Genomic DNA, 6,184 nt, shown 5'->3' with positions numbered 1-6,184 from the left:
GTATGGACTAACTCTGCAGGGGATGGGAGTTATACATTCTCTTAAAACAGGACAATGTTACAAGAGTAAGAGGATCTTACTTGTAAATAGGCTTACCTGCTGAAAACAGGTCCCTGCTGTACAGATTTTGGGTAGACAGTATAGCTTTTGTAGTCCATCCATCCAAAAGATGTAATTTTTTTTTAATGCCAGATACAGGCTTTTTGGTTAAAACCTTGCTTTTTACATTGCCTTACATATAAATAGTAATCTTGGAGTGGCCTCAGTTCATCATTTGGGCTGCTCATTCTTCCATAGAGGAAAAAGAAATTAGATTGGTTTCCTCAGCCTTCCTTCACCCTGTAATATTTTCATCCCACCGTTTGCCATGTCTCACTCAATAAAAGGTTTCTAATGTCAAATAGGTACTCTGCTGAGTGGTGTGTGTTGTCTCCCTTCACTAGGTGTGCTTGAGTAGATTTCAGGGGTCACCGCACGAGAGCCGTGGTCAGCTGTTTGCAAGTTGTTGCGTTTGGAAATAGTTTGGTGCCCTTTGTCTCAGATTTCTTAGGTTAGTGTGGTAGTTGGGGAAATTGCTTCAAGCTAGAGGAAAAGGCAATTTTCTGCCCACTCAGCAGCTTCTAAAACCACTTTTCTTACTCCTTTTCCAACGTCTTCTGTTCACTTTCTCAGTTCAACTTCAGTTTTATTTGAATGAAACTTTGTGACTTTTCCTAAGACGCCCCATACCACTGGGGATTAGTTATGAAGACCTTGCAGTTTACTGATTAAATTGCACTGGCCTAGTGAGAGGAGCCCTCAGTCAACCCCCAGCAGCTTCAGCGATTCACAGGAAGTGTCCGATGCACGTTTGAACGTTTCAGACCTGAAACTCCTCTCTTCTCTCTTTGCATTTTTGAACTGGGTGTCTCCTTATGTGTCTAGCTCCAGAGAGAAGTAAATAAAATTCAAAATGGCCAGCTACCTAGGGTCTGTAGCTTTGCTGTGTGGGTTGTGATGATGCCTGGAATTTCCATCCTTCCCCTAGACTTTCCCACCCCACTGAGCTGCCAAGAGCCCAGGCCGTTCTGTGTTCTGACTTCTGTTCTTCTGCTACTCTTAACTGAGGTTTATATGGAAGCTAGGTATCTGGCTTTAAAAGCTATAGCCTTAACTTCTACTTCCTTAATCCTGTAGTAGGTTCCTTTTATTATTTTATAAGTCTTCTCTTGAGAATATTTTCTGTTTACTCTAAATTTGGAGGTCAGATCCTCACAAGCATGCTGCCAGCAAAGGCAGAGTAACCTTCAGGGTGACTTATACATTGAAGAAGTCACCAGGGTTTGAACTTCAGCTTTTTAGTCTCAAATTTTTGTCAACACTGAGAATGGGTCCATTTCAGGGATGAATTCACATTGTCCAAACTCATAATATATATAAAGTAATGTGTAAATCTAGAATACTGATATATATGTGATCTTACCAAGTTCTTCTAGAAAATAAGCTCCACAGAAGGCAGACTTCGATGCTGTTTGATGCTAGTTCAGTGCCCAGTATGTAGGTTCAACAAATATTTGAATACCTGATATAACTCCTGTCTGTCTTCTCTCTGTAAATAAAATACCACCTAGGGCTTCCCTGGTGGCGCAGTGGTTAAGAATCCGCCTGCCAATGCAGGAGACACAGGTTCGAGCCCTGGTCCGGGAAGATCCCACATGCCACGGAGCAACTAAGCCCGTGCACCACAACTACTGAGCCTGAGCTCTGGAGCCCACGAGCCACAACTACTGAGCCCGTGTGCCGAAACTACTGAAGCCCGCACCTAAAGCCCATGCTCTGCAACAAGAGAAGCCACCACAATGAGAAGCCCGTGCACCACAACGAAGACTAGCCCCTGCTCACCACAACTAGAGAAAGCCTGCGCGCAGCAACGAAGACACAACGAAGACCCAACGCGGCCAAAAATATAAATAAATAAAATACCACCTACCTCATTGATTGTTTTGAGAATTTTGACAACTAACATTTATAAGCACTTAGCATGGTATTTGCCACAAAGAAAGCATTCAGTAAATTTCTCATCAAAGATTAGATATCTAGGGCTTCCCTGGTGGCACAGTGGTTGAGAGTCCGCCTGCCGATGCAGGGGACACGGGTTCGTGCCCCGGTCTGGGAAGATCCCACATGCCGCGGAGCGGCTGGGCCCGTGAGCCATGGCCGCTGAGCCTGCACGTCCGGAGCATGTGCTCCACAACGGGAGAGGCCACAGCAGTGAGAGGCCCGCGTACCGCAAAAAAAATAAAAATAAAAATAAAAATAAGGTTTTTTCTTGTTTTTTAGCTTAATTTACTTGAAACAACAATTGCCATTGCTACAAATACTTGTTTTACCCCTTATCCATTTAGGGGGAACTAGTTTGAAATATAAAAATGTCTATTGAATGCTCACTGCAAAGCGCTCTGCTAGAAGCTGTGTGTGTTGCAAACACAATGTTCCTGCCATATAGAAACTTTTAATCCAGTGAAGGAAATAGACTTACAAAATGACTGTATAAAAAAGGCACAGCACAGGGCTACGGGCATCGGTGAAACGCCTGTTTGCTAACACACTGATACTTAACAATGAACAGGGCAGCAGTAGGAGATGAATTCCTGAATCATAAAAGAAAGGGTTTAAAAGTTGGTGTAATTTTTTGAAGCTTATGATTAATATAAATTTTCGGGCTTCCCTGGTGGCGCAGTGGTTGAGAGTCCGCCTGCCAATGCAGGGGACATGGGTTTGTGCCCCGGTCCGGGAGGATCCCACATGCCAGGGAGCGGCTGGGCCTGTGAGCCATGGCCGCTGAGCCTGCGCATCTGGAGCCTGTGCTCCGCAACGGGAGAGGCCACAACAGTGAGAGGCCCGCGTACCCCCCCCCAAAAAAAAAAAAACTGAGAGCATAGCTAATTCTGTACTATTTAAATACCATATATTTGTATATAGCACATACCTGAGGTGGTAACTTTACTTCCTTCTGCAGATTCTGTTTTTGTTGTTTTGTTAATCCAGAAATGGTTGAATAAACTATGATTTATCCATATGATGGAATATTATGCAACCATTAAAATATTTACAATAGGAAATGCTTATTATAAAAGAACAAAATATAAAAATACTTATAGTGTAATCCAATTACACTTGTAAGAAAATGGGGAATAATAAAAGCCCAAGAAGAAAGCCACCAAATAGTAAAGTGATTTTCTTTGGTATTGAGATCACATGTGAGGGTTTTTTTTCTTTCTAGTTTGTTTTCTCAGTCTTTTACAGTACCTGTGTTTTGATTTGTGTTATTGTGTAAGAAACAAAATAACTTATTTGAGGCTGGGGAATAATGTACGTTAAGACTCATGAATTTTTTTTTTTTTAAACCACAAGAGGAATGCACCTTAAAAGCAAGGCAAGGATTGATTTGAAAATACTCCAGAGGAGTTATAGTCTCACCTTCTTCCACTGGTTTATTGGTGGTGCTAGTCATCCTTAGTTTGACACCCTCTGACTCTAGTCAGCAATACCCAGTGCTAAGAGAGTGCTGAGTTAGTACAATTCTTAGGGAAAATAATTAGTGCTGTGTACCAAGAGCCTTTAAAAATAGTCATAATATTTGACTCAAACCCACTTTGAGAGTCTAATCAAAGAAAATGGTCCAAAATATGGCAGCTCAAAAGATGTGTTTGGGTCTGTTTCTGCTGCAAGTTAACAGAGTATATCTAAAAATAGTCTGGGGCTTCCCTGGCGGTCCAGTGGTAAAGAATCCGCCTTCCAATGCAGAGGTTCGATCCCTGGTCGGGGAACTAGGTTCCCACGTGCCGCAGGGCAGCTAAGCCCTTGCGCCACAACTCCTGAGCTCGCGCACCTCGACTAGAGAGCCCTCGTGCCGCAAACTACAGAGTCCACATGCCCTGGAACCCGCACGCCACAACTAGAGAGAGAAAAACCTGCAGGCCACAACTAGAAAGAAGCCCGCGCGCCACAACAAAGAGCCCACTCGCTGCAATGAAAGATCCCGCATGACTCAAAGAAGATCCCAGGTGCTGCAACTAAGCCCTGATGCAGCCAATAAATAAAAATAGTCTAACCACATTGGAGTCTCACATAAGTCTGGAGGTAAACAGTTGCTGGCCTGGGTTCAGCTGCTCAGTGATGCCTTCGAGATCTTGGGCTCCTCTTCTGCTTTGTCATTCTTAGTGTGTTGGAGCCACACACTAAGATTTGAATGCCGACTGACAGCTGTATGACCACAGGCAAGTTACTCAACATTTCTGTGCCCAGGTCTCCTTGTCTGTACAATGGAGCTGATAATACCTTACCTTCATAGACATTTATTCTAAGTTTAAGGCAACAAGAAGGGGCATTGTCACATGTATCCCTTTTACTAGGAAAGCAAAAAGCCTTTCCAGGATCCCTGCAACAGCCTTCCCTTAAGTCTCATTAGCCAGAATTGGGTTATATGGCTACGCTACCAACAGTAGAAGCCGTGAAAGCAGGAAACAGGATTGTTCACCCCCTCAGCTTAAATGGACTGTAACAACCCCAACAGAACTGGGCTTCTGTTCACAATGAAGAGAGGGAGGTATTCAGTAGATTTGGGGTAGGAAACCAGCAATGTCTACCACAAGCTAATTGTGTGGAAATATCCATTGCAACCTAATTTATAGCGGCAAAAATGGGTGCAAGAAAATATATCAAAATATGGGACTAGTTAAGCAACTTCGGATGGAATATCCAGCCATTAAGCACTTTGATAGAGTTATTTTAAAAATAAGATATAGGGCGCCATGGAGGAGTACACTTGGGAGCCTTGCCCATGGTGAGTTGTGGATGACTGCGGTGGAGCCTTCACTATGGGTGTAATCGGTGGTGGAGTCTTCCAGGCCATTAAGGGCTTCTGCAACGACCCTGTCGGAATTCGGCACTGAATGAGAGGCGGTGTCAACGCTGTGAGGATCCGAGCCCCTCAGATCGGAGGTAGCTTCGCGGTGCGGGGGAGCCTGTTCTCCACCATCGACTGCGGTCTGGTGCGGCTGCGGGGCAAGGAAGATCCCTGGAACTCCATCACCAGTGGAGCATTGACCGGGCCTGTGCTGGCTGCCTGCAGTGGCCCATTGGCCATGGTGGGCTCGGCAATAATGGGAGGCATTCTGTTGGCCCTCATCGAGGATGTTGGCATCCTCCTCACTTGCAGCAGTTCTGCACTGCACCCCCATTCCTGGAAGACCCCAGCCAGCTGCCCCCTAAGGAGGGTACCCCGGCCCCAGGCTACCCCAGCTATCAGCAATACCACTGAGGAAGTGACCTCCTGTCACCACCACCGTGGGAGCTCCTCCTCAGTTCCTTCCCTGATGATCTACCTCAAAGGGAGGGCTGGCTCCCAGTTGGTCCTGGGACCCTCCAGAGAGGGCCTCTACTCTGTTGCCTTATCCCAGGTTTGGGGTGGAGCACCCTAGCTGCCCTGATGGATGGGTCCCTTCTCTCTCAGGCACCCCAGCCCCCATTCATATGTAACAAGCTCTCACCCCAGACCCTTTGCATGGCACCCTGATGAGTATTTAAAGCCAGTTTAAAAAATAAATAAATAAATAAATAAAATAAAGCAGGTTTTGAAATGCCAAAAAAAAAAATAATAAGGTATGAACACTACAGCAATGTGAAAAATACTATGCCATTATTTTCAAAAGCAAAGTATCAGTGTAACGTGATTTTAAGACAAACATTTTTCACATTTTTAATTCATGAAATTGGGATGTGTCTTAAAATTTTTTGCAGCCAAATGACAGTCTTGACATAATTGTACATTCATGCACATTCATGAACTTGGTCTGAAAATCTTAAGTTGACATTTGCTTAGATCAAGCAAGGACCAGCATCAAAACTTGCAGAAGGGGAGTCAGTAGCTGGTAAGAAAATTCCAGAAAAAAAACAGTGGAACATTTTTCTAAAATTTTCAGTTCTTTATTGATGTATAATACATACATGAAGAAAAGTGCAAGTATCGTTAAGTGTACTTAAGCTCAATGAATTTTCACAAGTTGAATAATACATCCCTGGTTATCAGCAACCAGATAAAGAAACAATATTACCAACACCTCAGAAGTCCTCTTTTTTTTCTTTTTTTTTGCGGTACGCGGGCCTCTCACTGTTGTGGCCTCTCCCGTTGTGGAGCACAGGC

At 44.2% G+C, this 6,184-nt stretch overlaps 1 pseudogene across 1 annotated transcript; it reads left to right on the top strand.

Moving 5' to 3' along the window:
* The first annotated feature begins 4,793 nt into the window (after window positions 1-4,793).
* On the top strand, window positions 4,794-5,302 carry LOC309961264 (mitochondrial import inner membrane translocase subunit Tim17-B-like; annotated as a pseudogene). The gene has a single exon. The product of its transcript is annotated as a mitochondrial import inner membrane translocase subunit Tim17-B-like (transcript).
* Window positions 5,303-6,184: the final 882 nt, after the last annotated feature.

The sequence above is a fragment of the Leucopleurus acutus genome (genome assembly GCF_964270905.1).
Source record: "Leucopleurus acutus genome assembly, chromosome: 4".
Taxonomy (NCBI): domain Eukaryota; kingdom Metazoa; phylum Chordata; class Mammalia; order Artiodactyla; family Delphinidae; genus Leucopleurus; species Leucopleurus acutus.
This window is presented reverse-complemented; position numbering and strand designations above follow the sequence as displayed.